General features: G+C 42.9%; 1 long non-coding RNA gene across 5 annotated transcripts; it reads right to left on the bottom strand.

Annotated features, from left to right (window-relative positions):
• Positions 1-3908: 3908 nt before the first annotated feature.
• Positions 3909-15047, bottom strand: LOC120404882. 5 transcript variants are annotated; one of them, XR_005598231.1, is made up of 3 exons: positions 13312-13640; positions 6711-7658; positions 3909-4035 (listed from the first exon to the last, which is right to left on the bottom strand). It is a non-coding gene; the product is annotated as an uncharacterized LOC120404882 (long non-coding RNA). The 5 variants fall into 5 exon arrangements; XR_005598233.1 differs by lacking the exon at positions 3909-4035 and having other exon boundaries at positions 6064-6877; positions 7186-7658; XR_005598230.1 differs by lacking the exons at positions 3909-4035; positions 13312-13640 and adding an exon at positions 14780-15047 and having other exon boundaries at positions 6064-7658.
• Between the last annotated feature and the right edge of the window lie 7205 nt (positions 15048-22252).

Here is a 22252-nt window from a genome sequence, read left to right as displayed (position 1 = left end):
TTCAGTTGCAACCATTGCAGCTGAGCCCCCTGCCACGGAAGCTGAAATCGTCCAGATTCCATGTACTAATCTGTTTTTAACAATGTATGGTAGTTTCACTACAGGGTTTGAAGCAGGAGACAGAAGGTTGATCCAATAGAAGAGCTTAACCTTGTTAGCCTTAGTGGCTTTTACACATCACCTTAAGACTAACCCCAGGCTGAAGAACCTGCTCACAGATCAGAAGTGCATTCAGCCACTAAACCCAACAGGCATTAAAGAAACAAACACACACATTCTTTCCAGAAGGCTGGTGGGGCAGCTAGCTGCTGTCACACCCTCTGACACAGCTGCCCAGAACGGGTTTAAGCTATTTTTGTTTTTTATTGATTTAGTGAAAAACACTCTGCTTCAATTTTTTTATCTCATGGGAGCCAAGCCAGGGAAACAAAGATGTGACCACATGGGGTTTTACAAACAATTACTTTTTAAATTCTATATTTTAGACCAAATCCTCAGCAAATGGGAATGGACATAGTTGCGTTGACTTTCAGGGCGCTACGAGGATTTGCACCTGTGAGAATCAGATGCTTTGCTTACCAGGAAATTCTCCTGCAACAAGAAACAAAGCCATATAACTAGCCTTTACTTAAACATACAGAAAGGTGCTGAGAAATAATGTTGCTAATTTAAAATACATGCTCCACTGGGTTCTAAATCCAACTACACCTCAGATAAAACTAGTGTCTTAATGTACGTATTTTAAAATGTAATATGTGGCATTAGCCCCAACAAGCAATTGGGACAATTTTTAATATACAGGTGCTGGGTCAGGTCAATCAAGGCCCTCTATGGGCTGGGACCAAGCTACCCTAGAAAGTGCCTCCTGAGAGAGTCCTCATCTCTAGAACTATCTGCCAGAGGAGAGTCATGTAAGCTCAGGCTTAACAAAAGACCTGACTCAGCTCCTATTAAAATTAATAGATTCTAAAACCTGCACAGCTTCTTCCCTCTGCTATAACTAAATGGTGAGGGGGTTGTTTAACGGGCTGGTCTTTCACAGTATCAATTTTGGTCTGGTCCAGTCCAATCCACATTGTTGTTGGACCAGGAGAACATCTCCTGATACCCAACCAGAAAGGCTTGAATTGTTCTGCTGCCCCTCCTTTAAATGTACAGCACCGGAACAAGGTGAGTCGAAGCTTCGGGACCTCACTTCCACCCTTATACTTGCTTTTAGATCATCATTTACTAGGTCCCCTGGTTGGTTCACATTTTGCAGCTGTGGTTCCCTTGTTTACTGTTTGCCAGAAACTTTCAACAAACAAACAGGAATCCATCCCTGATTCAGATCCACAAGCAGTTTAGCCACTAAAATTCCTGCCAAGAACCTGCATCTCAAGCACTCCTCATCTTTCCTATACTGGAAAATAATAATAATATATAGCTGTTTTCATGTATTCAGGGGCAGAATCCAGAATAAGTTGTTCACTGCAAACCAGTTGCCTACAAGTTATTTTTTTTAAACATGAGCCAATTTTTTCAAGGGAATTTTCACAGACTGAATTTATAGGACACTTTTCCTGGCATTCATTACACAGTTATTAGCCATAATTAAATCCAGACCAATTATTACCTCATGCACCATCTCAGCTATCCAGACTTCCTGCTAAAATTCCAGAGGTCCAATTTTCAAACCCAATTTTCCTCATTTTTGGATGGGTGCAAATTCCCCAGCCACTGTCTCCATTTGAGACTAATTAGCTGGTTCAAGTTTTGGCTCCCCTATTCCTTAGCATTTTTAGCCTGTCTGGTCTCGTAATAGTTAGGTTTGAGCCAGTGCCCACTATTCCTATGCATTTCACAGATCCTATAATATACTCAATAGCCAAACTCCCATTATCCTTGTTTATATTCCCAGACATACATAAAAACGGTGGGGCTGATCCTTGTACCTCCAAGCTTTGCCCCTTCAAAGTTTTGTGCCCCCCTAGTTCCCAAACTGGATAGTGAGGGAGGGATTTCACTCGATACTTGTGATACTCTGTCCTGGCCCACCTTATACCAATCCTTTTTATAGCCAATTTCTTTCACAACACCAGCATGTAACTGAACTGCTTCTCTTAATTTTTCATTATTGCCAGTTTGCCTTATTTTATTTAACTCTTTCTCTAATTATGCAAAAATACAATGAGCCGGACTAGACTCCATCATGCATATTAGACCCACATGTACTTACAGGGTTCATAGCAGTCAGCTTCCATCTTCTTCAGTAGGAGCTGCTTCCTCTTCAGGTGCACGGCTAGAAAGGAAGAGTCAATATCTGTGGCAAATTACACAGCCTCTTGGAGTGTCTTTGGCCTCCTTTCCTGATCTTGATCTGCAAGTCCACATGCAACTGAGCACCTAATGAACTGGTCTGAAGTCAGTCTGTTGATCTTATCAAAAAGGAAGATTGAGAGGTAACGATTACAGTGTATAAGTACCTTCATAGTGAGAAGATACTAGGTATGAAAAGGGTCTTTAATTAAGCAGAGAGATATAAACAAGAACTAATGGCTGGAAGCTGAAGCCTGCAGAATTCAACTTAGAAATTAGACACACATTTTTAACAATGAGAATGATTAACTTCTGGAATTGCCATCCCAGTAAAATCCAGTCCCACCTCATCATAGTACTGGGGTGTTCCCAAATTGGCTAACTAGGCTCTGGCAACCATATTCCTACCATGAAGTTGCAGAAATACAGTGCTACTGCATCAGGCAAACACCACGTCACTTCCTGTGGTTTTCGGGGAAGATGTCGACAAATATGCTACTGCCACCTTTAACACCATGCTTCCAGAACCATGTGCTTCCAGAACCATATGAGGGAAGTTGAAAAGGTTTTTTATGAGGCACCTATCCATGTTGCTGCTATATAAGAAACAAAGCTTTCTGATGGACAATGTATATCTATTGTGGGTTTAGACTGCTTGAAAAAGGAATGCAGGGGAAGAGCTGGTGGAGGTCTAAAGTTTACTATTAGAGAGACATTTAAATATGAAAGAGATATGGAAGTTTAGGAGATGAACATGCCTACTGAGGGTTGGACTGTATCACTATCAAAGTTCGGGTGTGAAGAGTTAAGAGTTTGTCAACGTTTATCATCCTGATGACAGCCCAACTGATGATGCTATTGCAAGATTCTCTTTGAGAAACTGCAGCCAAACAATTATCTGTGGAGATTGCAATGCCAAAAGGGAAGTTTGGAGGACCAGAATGATTGATTTAAATGGAACTTTGCTAGAGGACTTTATCACTGAAAATGATTTAGTTGTCTTGAATTATCGCACTATGAATACGTCAAAATCATGTGGCATTAGCTGTAACTCTGGTGAGCAGCAGCATGTCATGCTGTTCTCCTCTAGACTGTCAGGCCACCTGAAATCTTCTATATACATGTATGCAGAGGATATTGCACTTTGTATCAAGGGGTGTGAAATAGACGTACTAGAGAGTGACCTGAATGAAGACTTGGATATTGTAAGTAGATGGGCAAATGTACATAAATTCTAGCCGAACACAGCAAAAATGAAGTCCACCTACTTTACCATAGATTATCGGAGGTTCAATGACAGTCCAAAATTGATATTGCAGAAGGTGTTGCCATTGAGAGGAACCTGGTATATACCTTGCAGTGACCTTGGACACTGAACTAAGGTTTGGATCACAAGTCAGAAAGACGGCAGCTAAAGCAGAGATTGAATCTTCTACAATATATTGTCGGGTACAATTGGGGTTCAGGTGTTAGGACACTGAATACCGCTCAATAGTTTGTTCAATACTTAATATGCCTAATTTTTCTGGTCACATACTGCTCCCAGTAATCTTGCTAAGATCAACATTGTGCAGCCGTCCGCAGTTCACACAATAACTGGAGCTGTGAGATCCATTCCAACAATTTATGAACAAGAGTCTGATGGTCAAACTGAGAATTGTATAAACGAACAGCTATTTCGGTATGGACATCATCTTTGTTCCCTGAATGTCATCACTGATCAGGTCTGTTCAGAAACTGAAAAAACAAATCAAAGCTAAAATCATCATCCTGTTTTGAAAGATATGTAAAGGCTACTGAAGAAATGAAAGGACTTGATGACGTTAGGAGGATAGAATGTGTGAAGAAGTTTCAATGCCCGGTCATTCTTCCACCTGAACCCATTTGCTTTTAGTAAATCTCTCTCCCCCTCTTCTTTTTGGAACTTTGCTTGAAGAAACATGAACATGGCCGCACTAAGCAAAATTGTAGAAAAGACCATCCAACAGAATCATAGACAAGCCAAACAGATTCATGTTTCATCAGACAAGTCCTTCAAAAATAGTTATTGTGGTGTCTTCGTCCAGTGGCCTATGGAGAGAGTACACCTCTACCCCGATATAACGCGACCCAATATAACACGAATTCGGATATAACATGGTAAAGCAGCACTGCGGGGGGGAGGGCTGCGCACTCCAGCGGATCAACGCAAGTTCAATATAACGCAGTGAGATTTTTTTGGCTCCCAAGGACAGCGTTATATCAGGGTAGAGGTGTACAAGAAAGAGTGATAGTTCAGAAAATATCAGGTCAAACTATCTGGCTGAACTGAAAGTTATTCTCAATGCACTACAAGAAATATAGCAGAAATAGATGTGGATGTTGTGGTGTTTCTTGACTCGTAGGCAGTGATCCTCAGTTCCTTTTCAAAAAACCAGAACACTATCAGCAATGTAATTCAGGAGGAGGCTTGGAGGATCCCAAAATAAGGCTTTTCAATGGATTCCATACCACATTGGACTATATGGGAGTGAGGTAGCTGATGACCTGGCCAAAACTGGAAGACTGGAAATTCAGGTTGGAATTTCAGTTGAGGATATTGATGCCCTAGCAAAGAAAATAATAGCTGAAATAAATGGTCAAAAAGAGATCCTCTAATTGATATCAAAGCATCTTGGAAAATAACATCCATTATCATGAGATTGCAGATGGGACACACTGCTGGAATGAATATCAGTAGATATGGGACCCAAGGTATATCCTCTCTGCAAGTAGTGTCGGGAGCAGACTTTAACACCTGCCCATGCTTTTGAATGTGAAACCATAAGGAAAGTGAAGCTTTTCAGTTTGGACCTGTTGGATTAAGCTCTTACAAAGGACCCTGTTCTTTTGCCAAATTTGTTCTCTAACTTCATGGTCTGATATGATTATCGCAGGAAAAAACAACAACAAACTACCAAGAAAAGTGGTGGATTTTCCATCCCTGGGAGTCTTCAAATCAAGACTTGATGCCTTTCTGGAAGAAATGCTTTAGCCAAACACAAGTTATTGGGTTCAGTACAGGAGTAACTGGGTGAAATTTAATGGCCTGTGTTATACAGGAGGTCAGACTAGACAATCTAATGGTCCCGTCTGGCCTAAAACTCTATGATAATAATCTCCTCTGCATTTTGGGTGGAGTCTGGGTTTCCCATGGAGTCGTCATCTTGAAAGCCTTTTCCATCTCTTATCCCTGCAGGCCACAGTCAAACTTCAGTACATCACAACCTGTGCACTTTGATATTTTAATTTCTGGCAAGGAACATGGGACCCCATAAAAACACGGCAGGTAGTGGAAGCCAGTACTCTACTGACTTCTGTAGTGGCTTGCCATATACCACTTCATTATAGCCCCTTCAAAACCAGCCTGAACAGAGAGAGAAATATTTGTCCTGACTCTTGCTCCTGAGAGTCAGCCTGGCTCCAGGTTGAAAGGATTTCATGTAAGAAGCCTGCGGAGCTTTTATGGTCGTTTGAAATAAGTTGAAAACGAGAAAAAGTAGAATATAAAATAATAACGGTGTGAAATAGTGTATCAAAGGACCCTGGATATTTCCTGTAACTCTGAATTGGAGCTAATGAGCCTCTCTTAGGCTGTCTTCCAGTGCACACCACTATGTATCAGCCAACTAGTCCTGCCTCTCCCTGGCTTCATGTTACAGACTCTCTGAGAGGGAGGCTAACACAGTGAGCTCTCTAACAGACCATTGATCAGGACATGCAGGAAAAACAGCACAGACACAGGGATGGATTTAAGAGGCAGGCTGCATTTTATTAACTCAATACTGTGGAAGGGCACTCTGCTCTGTCTCCCTTCTACCAGACATATAAATGGGTCCAGGGCAGGGTTACAGGCTCCCACTATATAATCTATAATTCCCTCTCCCCCACGAGGGTGACAAAAAAAGGGACCTCAGTCTGCAAAGACTTCAATTCACCCCTTTTCTCAGAGGCCCAAGCTCCATCAGCAAAATCCCAGATCTTTCACTTCTGGGAACTGGCCCTTTTGGCCTTTGATCTGCACTGGATGTCAGTGGCAAAAAAATCCTGGCAAGGGCTTAAATTAGTAAATGGGGAGGAGCAAGGAGCCAATTAGCTGTCCTCTCCCTCTGACTGGCTAATGGGAAGCAGACAGCAGAGTAGTATGTCTCCCTCCTATCAAATTTTCCACCCTTTGAGTTGGGTGGAAGGCATTTTGAAATGACTCCCAGGCAGACAGGGAGATTCTTTACATTTAAATGTGTAATGCACAGAAGACAGAACAAAATATCCTTCATATTTACATAGCTACAATTGCTACAAGGACTGGCAGTTCAGAGGGAATGAATGGAGGCCTGGAAATTGAGGCAGGGATCCCAGTTCTGAGGAATATCTGAATGAAATTCCACACTCACTCATTGTGTCATTAGACTTCCTTCACTTTCACACTTTAACGACAAAAAATTCTCCAACATCAGAGGTGTGTGAAACTGGTGAAAAACTTTCCATGGATTTTCACACCATTTTTTGTTTTGGCCATTTCATTGTGGATGACTCTGTGCTCCTTAAATTTTGGGTTTTCCTGTTACACAAAATACAGTTATTTTTGCATCAGAGACATGTGAAATGTTGACAATGCAAAATTTCATATTTAAAAGCCCCCTTTTGATCTATAGGCAACCCCTCTAATTTGAAAATTGGCTCATTTTCACTGGAGTGGTATACTTTTGTGCAATAAATCTGAGAAATCATATGTTGCAATAAAATGGATTCTATTTTTGCATTAGTTTTTTTAAAAAGCCATCCAACCCCGGCTTAACGTTTAATTGCAAATATTTCTACCACCCAAATCCTTGACATTTCTGATAACAATGCAAATAGCCACCTCACCACAACATTTGCCTTAGGCAGAACATTTTCCCCTGGAAATGTGAATCGGGGAATGTGCCTTTAACATCATAAATGTCATTTTAATCTGCTTGCAATGATCCATTGTGAACTTCTATGACCTCAACCACACATCACTGACAGCTTCTTGGTTTGGTTCGAACAAAATTCTTCAAAATGACAGCAGCTCACTGAAGAAATCCCTACTCCCCCTTTTCCCCTATTCCCTAACGACGTTTTCTCATTGGTGGCTTTTCCTCCTTTCTGCCTGATTTTCTTTACACTGTTTCACTTCATAAACCTGGTCCAGCCGAGTTCCAATGGTTAGAAGTGACCCAGCAGGAAATATCTAGCTCTTCTCCAATCCAAAAAACAGAGCAGGCCTCTAGATGCTGTTTGGGAATGGGAAAATGAACTCATGCCAAGGTTCCCGGGAGGCGGCTCATGGCCAGGCCATCTCAGACTTTCCATTCCATCTGCAAATGAGACATGACAGGTACAGGTTAGGATGGAGGAGCAGTCACCAAAATTAAAAGCTTTGTTCCAGGTAGTTTTTCCTCACAGATTCTTGTGTGTGACTCAAGATATGGTTTTCATAATAAACTCAATCCAAGTACAGTATACACGAGCACACGGAAACATTTTGAAACTGGTTCAAAGTTTAGATGGCAGCTAGTTTCTTACCCGTGACATAATAATCAATTATGAGCCCATATTTGTCCACCTAAAGATTGGTATTTCTGATCTACAGTCTCTACTGAGAAGTGGAATAACTTACGCTGATTCACTGTGATCACTGCAGTATAACAATGTTACCTGCACTTTCCCTCAACATCTTGACCAAATCACCAAGATTCACTGCCTCAGTTTTCACACCTGCAAAGTGGGGATAATATTTATCCACTTCCCAGGGATGTGGAGAACATAAGTTACTGTCTGTGAAAGCACTTTGGAGAAGTGTCTGATATTATTACTGTGATAAAAGGATCGGTGAGGGCAACCATTGGATAGGAAAAGCTGGAAAGAAAGGAAGCATGGCATGGTTCCTTCCTGCTGGCACGGTTTCCATTAGGGATAGGATGAAGAACATAAAACTGTAGCATCCTGTGCCATGGGATTTTTAATCAGCATGATTCTATTACACCAGGTTGTACTGGTATAATGGCCTAGAGGATAGAGCACAGGACTTAAACTCAGGACACCTGTGTTCTATTCCCAGCTCTGCCACTGACCTGCTGGGTGACCTGGGAAAATCACTTCCCTTCTCTGTGCCTCAGTTTCCTCATGTGTAAAATAGGGATCATGTTAATGATACCAACCTCCCTTTGTAAAATGCTTTGAGATCTACTGAAGAAAGGGGGTATACAAGAGTTAGGTATTATTTGTACCCCTGACTGACTCTGGTGCAACTGAGGGGAGAATCAGGCCCCTATATTTTCACCTAATACCAGTTTTCTCCACATTCCAAAAGAAATACTCTGCTACTTGCCAATAACCCTATCCCATCGCACACTAATGTAATATGCACCGTTACAGAAGAAATTAAAACACCATTAGCAATACAGCTGAGAAAGCAATGGAAAATCCAACTGGTGAGGAAGCTTTTTTATTCTTGATGTCTATGAAGTTCTCCAAGTTTGGCAGGCTCGTGAGCCCAGTAAAGTTAATGGAGAAGGAAAATCCATCAAGTACAATTGCTAGTTTGGGGCTCACAAAACCCGAATAAATCAAAAGAGGAAGCAGCAAAGCTTCTATAACTAGGAGGTTTGTTTTGCGAATGTTTTATTATTGAATTACAGTTCCTCTTGCTTCCAGTTTTGGTTACCAGGACTTTAGTATGTTATATATAGAAGCAAGCATAATCACGTAAACCACATGAGCTATTTTGGAGGCATTCTATAGTCCCCTTCTACTTCTGTGTTAGGGTACTTTCCCCTTCACAATCCTTTCACCCATTTCCCTAACATTTAGGGTGACCAGATGTCCCAATTTTATAGGGACAGTCCCAATATTTGAGGCTTTTTCTTATATAGAAGCTATTACCCCTGACCCCCTGTCCCGATTTTTCACACTTGCTGCCTGGTCACCCTACTTACATTATCTATCTATGGGTTTTATATTGATGCGCATCTCTGTATTATCTGTGCGCTTTCCAAGTAAACTTGCTAGATACCATTAATGACTGCTTCTTGGAGCAGCTAGTCCTGGAACCCACAAAAGGAAAGGCAATTCTTGATTTAGTCCTAAGTAGTTCACAGGATCTGATCCAAGAGGTGAATACAGTTGAACCGCTAGGAATTAAATTTAACATTCTTGTAGGGAAGAAAATACCAAAGAAACCCATCACAGTAGCATTTAACTTCAAAAAGAGGAACTACACAAGCATGAAGAAGCTAGTTAAATGGAAATTAAAAGGAAAAATCACAAGAGTGAAATGCCTGCAAGCTGCATGGAAACTTTTTAGAGGCTCAAACTCAATATATACCCCCAATTCAAAACAAACAAACAAACAAAAACAGCAAAAGGACCACACACACAAAAAAAAGCCACGGTGGCTAAACAACACAGTAAAAGAGGCAGTTAGAGACAAAAAAAGACATCTTTTAAAAATTGGAAGTCAAATCCTACTGAGAAAAACAGAAAGGGGCATAAACTCCAAGAAGTCAAGTGTAAAAGTATAATTAGGCAGGCCAAAAAGAATGTGAAGAGCAGCTAGCAAAGGACACAAAACCTAACGTCAACAATTTTGTTAAGCACATCAGAAGCAGGAAGCCTGCCAAGCAATCAGTGGGAACACTAAATGATCGAGGTGCTAAAAGAGCAGTCAAGGAAGGCAAGGCCATTGCAGAGAAGCTAATTGAATTATTTGCAACTGTCTTCACTGCAGAGGATGTAAGGGAGATTCCCACACCAGAGCCATTCTTTTTAGGTGACAAATTTGAGGAAATGCCCCAGACAGAGTGAGGTGTCAATAGAGGTGGCCTTGGAACAAACTGATAAACAAACAGTAATAAATCACCAGGATCAGATGGTATTGACCCAAGTGTTCTGAAGGAACACACATGTAGTTCTGCAATTTCAAACTGATATTTAACTTATCATTTAAATCAGCCTTTGTACCAGATGACTGGCAGACAGCTAATATGATGCTGATTTTTTAATAATAGGTTCCAGAGATGATCCTGGCAATTACAGGCTGGCAAGCCTAACTTCAGTACCAGGCAAGTTGATTGAAATTATAATAAAAAACAGAATTATCAGACACATAGATGAACACGATACGTTGGGGTAAAGAGTCAACACAGCTTTCGTAAAGGGAAATCATGTCTCACCAATCTATCAGAATTCGTTGTGGGGGTCAACAAGCATGTGGACAAGGGTGATCCAGTGGATATACTGTAGCTGGACTCTCAGAAAGCCTTTGACAAGGTCCCTCACTAAAGTCTCTTAGGTAAAATAAGCTTATAATGGGATAAGCGGGAAGGTCGCCTTATGGATCAATAACTGGTTAAAAGATAAAAACAAGGAGGAATCCTTGTGGCACCTTAGAGACTAACAGATTTATTTGAGCATAAGATGCTACAGGGACTTCTTGTTGTTTTTGCTGATACAGACTAACATAGCTACCACTCTGAAAGCTGGTTAAAAGAAAAGGGTAGGAATAAACAGTCAGTTTTCACAGTGGAGAGAGGTAAATAGTGGAGTCCACCAAGGATCTGTACTGGGATCAGTGCTGTTCAACATATCCTTGAATGATCTGGAAAAAGGAGTGAACAGTGCAGTGGCAAAATTTGCAAATGATAAAAAATTACTCAAGATAGTTAAGTCTAAAGCTGACGGCTAAGAGTTAGAAAAGAATCTTGTTGGGAGGTTGTTGCTCTGTGTGACTTTGCAAGACCGGCAGGAGAGGGCACCAAAGGAGTTTGTTGGGGAAAGTTGGGGAAAGTTTACTGGAGCCAAAAACGACCGAAGACTCACCACTGGACTGGAACTTTGCCCAGGACTCCTAAGCTCTGTGTGCAGACACATTGCTCGGTGTCTGCCCTTCCAGACTGTGCTCCCACTGGACCCGTGGGGCCTTGAGTTGAATGCAGGGGCGGCTCTACGTTTTTGGCCGCCCCAAGCAGTCATGCCCGGGAGGCGCCCCAGAGCCACGGGAGCAGCGGACCTCCCGCGGGCATGACTGCGGAGGATCCGCTGGTCGCGCGGCTCGGCTGGACCTCCCGCAGCTGCGGACGGTTTGCAGGACCGGCGGCTCTGCTGGAGCTGCCGCAGGCATGCCTGCGGGAGGTCCAGCCGAGCCGCGGGACCAGCGAACCATCCGCAATAATGCCTGCGGGAGGTCCGGTCGTCCCGGGGCTCCGGTGGACCTCCCGCAGGCATGACTGCGGCAGGTCCGCCGGCCCAATCTGCCGCCCCCCCCCCCAAAAGGGCCGCGCCACGCGCGTGCTTGCCACGCTGGGGTCTAGAGCCGGCCCTGTGAATTCAACCCTGTTTTACTGCTCCCCCTATCTTTCTCCTTTCATCCCTCTGTAAATAAATATTTCCCTGTCCTATATTGTGTGTGTGTGTGTGTGTGTGTGTGTGTGTGTGTGTGTGTGTGTGTGTGTGTGTTTTCACTCTGGGAGGTGTGGTGCAGGTGCCCCTGGGGTGGAAGGGCCTTTCCCTGATGCATTCCAGCACACACCTTCTCTTGGCTAGAGCTGCCTACAGAGCAGACTCCATCTTGGCCATGAGGGCATTAAAGTTACAGGGGGATATACTAGAGCAGTGGTTCTCAAACTTTTGTACTGGTGACCCCTTTCACATAGCAAACCTCTGAGTGTGACCTCCCCTTATAAATTAAAAACACTTTTTAATATATTTTTAATAAATTTTATATATTTTTATAAATGCTGGAGGCAAAGCAGGATTTGGGGTGGAGGCTGATAGCTCATGACTCCCCCATGTAATAACCTCATGACCCCCTGAGGGTCCCAACCCCCAGTTTGAGAACCCCTGTGCTAGAGGTCTATAAAATAATGACTGGTGTGGAGAAGGTGAATGAGTGTTATCTACCCCTTCACATGACACAAGAACCAGGGGTCACCCAATGAAATTAATAGGCAGCAGGTTTAAAAACAAAAGGAAGTACTACTTCTGTAACAATGTGTGTGCTCACTTCTCACGAACACCTCCTGTCAGCTGGGTGAGACCCTGCACTCTTTCCCTTCTCTGCTCCTGGTGCCTCTTGTTGGCTGTTGCCCTTACCAGGCGGGTCTTCAGTGCTCAGACCTCCGGCCAGGTCACACATAGTGAATATGTGAATGAACGAACAAACCACTTCTGAGGTAACAAAAGTCCAACAAGGCCTATCACTGTGCCCTAGTTGGTATCTGCAGCCCCTTCTGGGCTAGCTTTAAGTCCATCCCTGCCCTGGTATGGAGCAGTACCCCCCAAGGCTTTCTCCCTTGAAACTTTTTGCCTTTATCAGTTCTTATTGCCCCAGCTCTCTAGCCAGATTACTCCTTCAATGTCGGTCCCCTTCCTGGGGTAACAAAGATCAACAAATGGTTGGCCCTCTGCAGGGTATTCAGCCCCATCCTAGAGCCCTTTAAATTCCAGCCCTGTACTTATGGTTCTACACAAAAAAGCCTTCTCAGGGCTTTGGCCACTCTGCTAGTGGGGGGACCCAGACCCACGCACTATTCTGGGTTCCAACACAGGGACCCTACAAATGGCAGCCCTGTGCTGCTTCCTCTAACTCTGTTGCTGCTGCTATTCCCTAGGCCAGTGGTTCTCAAACGAGGGCCACTGTTTGTTCAGGGTAAGCCAGTTTGTTTACCTGCCGCATCCGCAGGTTTGGCTGATTGCGGCTCCCACTGACCACGGTTCACCACTCCAGGCCAGTGGGGGCTGCAGGAAGCAGCGTGGGCCAAGGGACGTGCTGGCCGCCCCTCCTGCAGTCCCCATTGGCCTGGAGCGGCGAACCGTGGCCAGTGGGAGCTGTGATCGGCTGAACCTGTGGACGCAGCAGGTAAACAAACCAGCCTGGCCCGCCAGGGGCTTTCCCTGAACAAGCAACAGCCCTAGTTTGAGAACCACTGCCCTAGGCCACATGCCACATAGCCCCTTCCGCTTCACCCTTACCTCAGGGTTTTCTGTCTGTTCCCCCTGCTTGAGCAGGGTCTCTCCCGGCCTCTTTACCAGTGGAATTCTACAGCCTTCTAATCCTTCTCCCCCCTTCTGGTCCCAGCCAGCAATGGATCAGCTCAGGCCCTGCATATCTCCTTTTAACTGAGCCTCCTTCACTCTGATTGGCTGCTTCTCTGCAGCCCTTCTAGGCAGGCCTGGAGGACCCACCTTCACTGCTCCTTTCTGGGAAAAGGTGTGGCAGGACAAGGCCTTCAGCAGGGGGCCTCAAAAGGCTAGTACACCTCATCACAACTTCACACAACACAAAGTTAACCTGTGGATCTCCGTTGCCAAAGGATGTTGTGAAGGCTAAAAGTATAACTGGGTTAAAAAAAAGAAGAAGAAAAAAGACAAGTTTATGGAGCTATTAGCCAAGATGATCAAGGATGTAATCCCATGCTCTGGGGGTTCCTAAATCTGACTGCCAGAAGATGGGACTGGACAACAGGGGATGGATCACTCAATAATTGTCCTGTCCTGTTCATTGCCTGTGAAGCATCTGGCACCAGCCATCATTGGAAGAGAGGAAACTGAGGTAGATGGACCATTGGTCTGACCCAGGATGGCCATTCTTATGTTATGTTCTTATGGTTTTTGTAAAATCAACAGCAATAATAAAATCCCTAGTGCCACTAGTCCAGTCTTGAGATAATCCAGCCCTCATCAATATCACCACTCCACCTTTACACACTCGGCAGAAGGTAATCAGATCAAGTTGAAAATAAACATGTGCAACGCAGCACATATAGATCTGGATCCAAACTTGAATGGGGTTGCAGGTTCAAATCTAAGTTCTTGATTCAACATATTATAGATAAGGAGAGCCACGGATTTCACACAGGGATCCAAAGTGAGAGATGGATTTCTCATCTGAAGGCAAAGTTCAGGGATGCTCAGACCCATGTGGTTGATGTGAGCCTTCAGGAAAATCTTCGCTGATGTGTTCCAAAGCACAATGCTCCTCCAGCAAGTTTAGCTTTACTGCACTAATGTCAGTGATGGTCTAGTTCAAGACTAATCTTTCACCTCTATGCATTAGGATGAAACTTCGCTGTAGCTGAAAGTGATGGATAGTCTCATTCCTCGTCCACTGAGACATTTGTCCACATCCCATATTTATCATTTTACCACCGCTTTGGCTTGATTAGCATCTCCATTCAAGAGCGGAGCAGCTTGGAATAGCAGAGTGTGTTACCGGCAGAAAAAAAGATGCCCAGCACTGGAATACCAATGGTTTTGGAGATGGATTAATGTGCATTGGCAAGACCATGGAGGACAGAAGCACTTAGCAAACCCACCTGAGACTGGCTCCTCATTGTGCTGTGATGAATATACACGCATAGTAAGAGCTTACAATCTAAACAGATAAGACAAACAAAGGGTTGGATGGGAAACAGGAGCAAAGAGAAGTAAAGTCACTCACCAAAGGTCACGCTGCATGTCACTGCAAGAACTCACTGGACCACCTTGCCTCACCTGCGACAGTTGGAGGTCTAGACTGATGTCACTGCTTGAGATGCATAAGGATGCCTGCGTATAATAGGAGCCATACCATGCCGTCATTTTTTAAACACAACTCCCTGAAGTCATCTGTTTGATTCTAGTTAGATCAGTACGTTCCCTTGGAAATGTTCTCACAAGGAGCGCAAAACAATTCTTATGACCAAATCTCTTGGGGATTTACAAGTCTCCTGTGGGGATGTCTCTCTTTCTGTTGACATAGGACAAGGAAAATTCACGAGGCAGATCACCCCTTCCTCTGAAATCTGCTATCTACCAATACAAGAGTCAAACTCACAGCAATGGCCATTTCTCACCTGTTACTAGGGGACTTACAGATCCCAGGCTTTGCCATCAATTTTTTTTTAAAATAAAAGCAAGTGTCTGTCTGTCAGAATGAATTTAAAGGAGTAAAAAGATTCTGAAAAAGTCTGTCCCTTACCACATCCAGCACTGTTGTATCCTTGCTCTGCTACTACTGGTTCTTATCAGCCATCACACCTTCAAATACGAAAGGTGTGTCTAATATTAGCCAGGAAATGTCTTGGTAAAGACCTGGACTTTTTCAGCTAATCGGCATTAATAACTTTGTATGTCTGAAGACAGCCCATAGGAAATGCAGGCTGACTCATCTACCCGGTAATTAGACGAACTCCTTGAGAAAGTGCAGGTGGCTGTACCACACGGCGCATTAGCCAAGGTGTAGAATACGCTTCTGACCAGAGGGCAGATAATAGCGGCAATAATTTCCTCTGGTGATATAATATAAAAAAGCAGTATTTCTGACAGACGTGGCATCTGGCTGGGACTGGAAACTCAAGCAGCATTTCTGGACTCACTTAAAGGAGCTCTGTAATACACGGAAATCATCGATTTATTTTACACCCTCGCAAATTACTGAAAATAATCACAATCAAAATTCCACAAGAAACAGCAGGTATTTGGTATTTATGGTATACATCGGCCCAGGATCTGTATCCTGTGTTCTTTTTCTGTGAAGGCTAGCTGTATATCATTTTTATGTATCTGAAGGATTGTTGTAATGCAATGTGAACCTATGAACGGGATAAAGTTACATATTCTCCATTGATTTTACATTGTATCCATTATCTTTAATGCTGGAATGAAGGTTAGTGCTAGTGGCCGGAAGCTTCTTCACCTCCGCAATGAATGGTACTTTAGGAAATCTATACCCTGGTGGCATATAAAATCAGCTGTTAGTTGTCAGTAGGAGACAGATTTTCCCAAAGTGCCAGCTTAATGGGGGAAGTGGGTGGTGCACCCATCCACAGAGCATATTTTTGTGCAGGAAAGAGAGACAGAGACGCCAAAGGAGTAAGACAAGGGAAAGAAGTAAGAGGACGGAGAAGAGATGGGATAGGAAGTAAAGGAAAAGAGACGAGATGGAGCTGGAAGGAAGAGAAGGCGTAAAGAATGAGTGGAGTAAGGATCTAAGGGACGGAAAGGGGGAAGGCAATGAAGAGGAGTGGACAGTGGAGAAGAGTGCAGGGAGGACACAGAGAAGGAAGAGGCCAGACTTGTGCTCTTCCACCTATGTTGATTTAATGCTCTTCCACCTATTTTGGTTTTTAACGCAGTTGACCAACCAGCCAGGATGGGCCCAAACATCTTAGAACTAGATTTTAACAACAATTCTCTACTTAGTTTTTCAAATCACATGTTAAAGCCATCCCCCAAAAGTTTCAAGTATTAAAATAGAACAAATGTTTAAGTTCACTGGGTTTCAGCACTACCCAAGATCCAATGTTGCCCACAACTTCTGTGCATTTCAGACACTGGCCCTGAAAGGAGTACTTTACAATGCCTTCGAACTCCCGAACTCTTACAAGAAATTACTTGTAACTTCCCCCATATTAAATCTGTGTCCTAGGAGTAAGTGATGAAATTTTGATTAGGACAAGTGTTGTTTTTTTTCCCCCTAAGAAAGAGCCAGAGCATTTACTCGTGCAAGTGGTTCTATTGGAGCCAATGGAATTAAGTAGCCACTCACCCATGTGAGTAAGAGGTTCACAGTCTGATTTTAAAAGAAAAAAATCTCCACTTTAACTGCAAAAAATGACTGTAATCTTAACTAGGGAGTCACCAATGTCTGTCTCCATAATGTATTTTTAAGTACAAAATTCTTCTGAAGGACAGGTTGACCCGTTCATCTTCTTATGACCTTTACTGCTTTCGATACTAATGTTGACATCTGCAACTAATTCACGATCTATGAGTCTGAGCTGTGACCAATACAAAAAATATTTACAAAACTCTGGCCAGCTTTATTAACACACTGTGCTGACCTCACTCAGCGCTTGTGTATATGTGCAGTTATTCCAAAATAGCAATTCCAGAATAATTCTTTTGAATAATTCCTTGTGTGAACATCCTTCTGTGTTCCTTATTGTGGAATTAGCCTGATTCTAGTTTAGTGTAATCCATTCAAATTAAACTGGAACAATGCATTAATATTCCAGAATAAGAGTGTCCACACACATAGTTATTCAGGAATTGCTATTGAACTTTAAATTCACATCCTATTTTAATCTGAAATAATTTTCAATTGTAGCTAAACCCCAGAATCTCTACTATAACTGAGTATGCATGTAGAAAAAAGATAAAACATGGATTTTTCTTCAGTTGATTGACTAGGTGAAGAATAGAAATTTCAGCGGGTATTGAGTGAGACTTGGGGCTATTAAGTTTTGCAACTACTGCAAGAAAATCTACCATCCTAATCCCACAGTGTTACAATTATTTTGTTATTTTAGCATATGCTGAAAACATAAGTGCTCCATCCCAAACTGCTCTCTCACTCTGTGTGCGTTTCACAGCGGGAATCCTTTTCTCATTTAAACAGCCAATTAAAACCTACTCTGGCACTTAGCACATGACATCAAGTTGCAGTACTTAGCTGCCTTCCACAGTGTGAATTTAATTTGACAAAAGGGCAACTAATAAAGATCTTGGAAGGCTGGTTAAAGTTAATTAAAGCTTTTCCTTACTCTGGTTTAAAGGTACACTTCCCCCTGGTGTGAGAGCTTGTTGCTATTTTTTTAAAGTTACTTTATATCCTCCAACCAGAAAATTGTGTGTCACATCCTGGCAGGCTACATTTGAAGTCTCATGGTCAATGTCATGTCAGGCTTTGACTCTTTACCCAGGAGTGGCTGGAAAGAGAAGCTTTTCGCCCAAAGCACATAAGGAAGGATACAAGGAAACTGGTTTCATGCATCCAGACTTCCCTTCTCCTGGGGGAGCAAAATTCTGAAAGGAGGACTTAGCTTCTGTCACACTGAACTACATTCATCCTATTTCTTTAAAGTAATCTGTAATTCCAGATGGGTTTTTATAGGCAGAAGAGGAGGCTCCTCCACGTTCATTGGCTTAATGAAGCCCGTATGGCTGACTCATGTCATAAGTATCGAACTGATGAAAGTCATTTTAAACACTTCAGCCACACACAGTGCTGTTCCCTGCACAGTCATATCACTACCCCAGTCAAATATTCACCTCTCCACCACTACATCTTCAAGCGTCTTGCTTCTTTCTTGTAAACACATTCTAAAAGAAAGTGAAAATAATAACGTGTTACCATGTAGCAAATAATGGTCACCCTTGGAAATACCCCTCAAGTCTTCTACATGAATACCACAAATGAAGTTTTTTTTAAAAATCCACTTTTCTGTTTGTACAATTGTTTTAGAGCTCATTCAAGGGTTAAATATTTCCTATTTCATGTATAAATTCGTTTAAATATATATGAACACAAATGAATATACATTAGAAATTATATTCTCTAAGCTTTCTCCAATGGTGTATAGACAAACGTACTCAGATGTACCTTAAAACCATTGCCTCTTTATATGTGTGGTTGGATATCCTAGCTATGAAATAGTCCTCCTGCCATCGTGAGATGTATTTTCCCACTGCTAGGAAGAGGATAGCCCTGTGTGATTTCTAGTGCATGAGCCTGATCCAGAGCCCACTGAAATCTATCAATGAGAAGCACTCCATAGACTTCACTGAGACTTGCATTAAGCCTGGTGACTTTCAACAACAGGTTTAAAACTAATCCCAAGAGCCAAATCCTGCCCCCTCCTCTGCATCTATGGAGAATGGCTACAGAGGCCACTGACCAAGGGTTGCACTGTAAAAAGGGGGGAGGGCAGCCTTGGGGGACCCCGCCGAAGGGGACTGCACACTCATCATCACTGCTCCGCTTGCCCACAGGGAGGCTGGGGTCAGGGCAAGCCTGGTGGATTACAGAGCCACCACCACCCATTATTCTCTGGGGGCAGGGAAGCATGCTGGCTGTAGGAGCTACTGACGACCAAACGTTGCAGTGGTGGCTAAAGAGTGGTCTGCTTTTCTAATGCAAGGAGAAGATCGCTAGTCCTCAGTCACAGTGCACAGCCTGGCCCTTCGGGTTATGTGCCACGTCCAGGAATTGACCCCACTTTTCAGACGGGGGCGTGTGTGTGTGTGTACGCCTAGACCCCCTAGGTATTTCCCTGAGTAGGCAGGAATCCAGAATTTAGAGGCCTGTGCTGAGCCATATGTAAAGTGGGTATAATATCTGCCTGCTGAGGGTGTTTCTGAGGCCTACTTCATTAAGATTTGTAAAATGATTGGAGATCCTGGGATGAAAAGGTGCTGCATATATACCTATATATGCCAGGCATCCGGATACCATGGCAATAAGCATGTAATAGCTGCTTACTTAGGTAGGGACCCAATGTATCTGCAGTAATTTCTGCAGGAAAAAGAAACAAATGCTAATTCCTGGGAATAGATTCACAGGCAGATTTGCTTTGCAGTTTGAACGTCACTGATTGGCAGTTCCAATCATTTGTATGTCAGCCTGTGAAAGGACACAAAAATGAAGTTAATGGGCAGAATTGGTAGAACTTTATCTATGGGCATGATCGCTATTGGAGATAGGGCCTTGCAAGTTGCTAGCGATGAGTCATCCAGCTGGAGCTGTGTGGGGCTAGCTGTAGTTTGATGGGCTGGGAGGTTTTATTTATGATCCAGGTGAATTTTAAAGTTTATTTTTTATGTTTGGTTACATTTCAGGCCTTGTCCAGCTGGGCAGTTACTCTTTAGTAGGGCATTTACTCTCTACTTCATTATTGTAAGAAGCCAGAGTTCCTCAATTTAGGAGAGTGGTACATTGAGGACTGTATTGGAATTGCAAGCTGTCACTTTAAATGTGGGGGGTTTCTGGGTCATGCTTGCAGGCTTTGGAGTGAAACCTGTGATGTAGCAGGAGTCAGACTGCAACCAGCCAGCCTATTGTAAAATTGGGTCAGTTGTGCCTCTGTTTTATAAAGCAGCCTGCATTATGTCTCTGGTTTTGGTTATGGTATATTATTGTTCCGGATTCTAAGAATAAGTAGTGTTAGGTTGCCACCTTCCAGCAAGAGCATTTAATGTTTTTATTTAACTTCTCTGTGTATGCTGTGAACATAACTTGAAGAATTGGGTGCTGCTTTATCAATACTTCATTCATAATAAAGAAGGGTTTATTTCCTTAAATATTTCCCCTCTGCCAAACTTTAAGTCATATGGCGTTAGGGTCTACAAACCCCATATCCCCAAGTCACTGAAGCAGGGAAAGTCTAGTCTGTAGAATAAGTGGTCCCATCAGGAAATCATTACTCATGCGAGTAGTTTTACTCAGATGAATAAGCCTATTTGTTTCAGATTTGCAGAATTAGGCTCTTTAATTGATGGAATGTTACCTCCTTGTTGCATCTGAATGGAGGGTGCTTGACTAAGATGTTGTCATGAGTTTTCAGGAGAGAGCATTAAATAGGACAACATAAGAGCAATGGAGAGATCTCAATTTTCTTGTTTATGAGTTCAGGCTGTGGAGCTAACGGACACCAAAAGAGAGCTTAACACCTATAAATCTTACAGCATAAACTAACTTGATTCATGACTCAAATGAAACGTCCAAGTTCTTGGCAGTCAGGAGAGCAAATTTTTAAAATATGGTTAGCTGCTATCGCTGGAAACTTTAACTCACTGGCTTCACACTCAGAAGGTTTAAGCTGCAAGTGGCAGGAGAAGATTTATGTGTTCTTGTGAACAAAATAAGTAAGGGTAGGAAAACTTGACCCAACAGTTTTGAGACATGCCTGCCATAAATAACCAATTGATCTGGACGACTAACAAAGCCATTAGCAGGCGTGGAGTGCCTGCTGCGATTTCAGGCACCACATAAAATGCTGGAGGTGCCAGCGAAATGGATGTGGCTGGCAATCGACTAGCATGATCATCTCCCCGCAGAAATGCTCAGGAGGGATAAAGGAAAATGCAGTCTCTTTCATCTCAGTCATCTCATACTGCAGCCAGAATTGAGGATTATGTGGAACCGTTCTGTCATGGACAAAACCAAAATAAAAAGACTACCTTGCTCCTGGGCAGTAAATCAATTGGAGGAGTGAAAGTATTTCAAATTAAATAGAAGACCCTGTCTTGGCACTTGCAGACAATAAGCCCTGTGTGCTGTAAATCACCAGAGCTATGCAACCGATAGCAGTAGTCTTAATCCAGTGGGGCTCTCTCTCTTTTTTTGTTTTGTTTTCTGGTTTCTGAAGAAAAATGGCAGTTGTTGTTATTGTGGGGGTGGAGGGGTGGCTGACATCTCTGATCACTGGCTGTCAGGTAAAGGGAATGAAGCTGGAGATTACATTTCATTATCAGATTATGGGCCATCCCGCCCCGCCCCCCCGTCTCAAAAAAAGATTGTAATGAAGGTAATTTGAGCCACTTCATTGTCACTGATGCATCCCTGAAGCAGTCTCCAAACTCACATGCATTTATCTTGGAATAAACTTGGTTACTCTACTTATTCTTTTTTGGTGGACTTTCCCATCTTTATGGAGAAGGACACAGCTGCAGGAGTGAGAATCTATTGAAACTGCCTGCTGAGCTTGGGAAGTAGGTTTATTTCTGGAGAAAGACAGTCAGTGTCTTAAGAAGAAGAACTCCAATGACAGTAAACAGTGGGCCAGACACCCCATTGCCCTGCACCTTGTGTATTAATTTATATCAGGTTTCTAAAACAGAGCCTGGTGAGCACCATTAGAAAGCTCACAAACTTCTTAAAGGGATACCACCCTATTCCTACACAGAGCAAGAACACACATTATGTATGTGACTAAGTCCAAGTTTCATTGTGTTAGTCCATAGGATGTCCTGCTGTTACAGCAACTTCCTTTGGGCAGCCTAAAATATCCCAGTTTCTCCTTCTATCAATCCAAATCTTTTCTTAATAACCACAACATATGTTTCGGAGAATAATACCACCTTGACTAGCATTTGCTCTGTTTACAGGAACACATAACCCAGTGGCATGACTGTTCAGGGTGATGAGCAGTGT

Source organism: Mauremys reevesii, linkage group 4 (assembly GCF_016161935.1).
Source record: "Mauremys reevesii isolate NIE-2019 linkage group 4, ASM1616193v1, whole genome shotgun sequence".
NCBI lineage: Eukaryota > Metazoa > Chordata > Testudines > Geoemydidae > Mauremys > Mauremys reevesii.
Note: the sequence above shows the minus strand (reverse complement) of the source record. Positions and strands in the feature narration are given on the sequence as shown.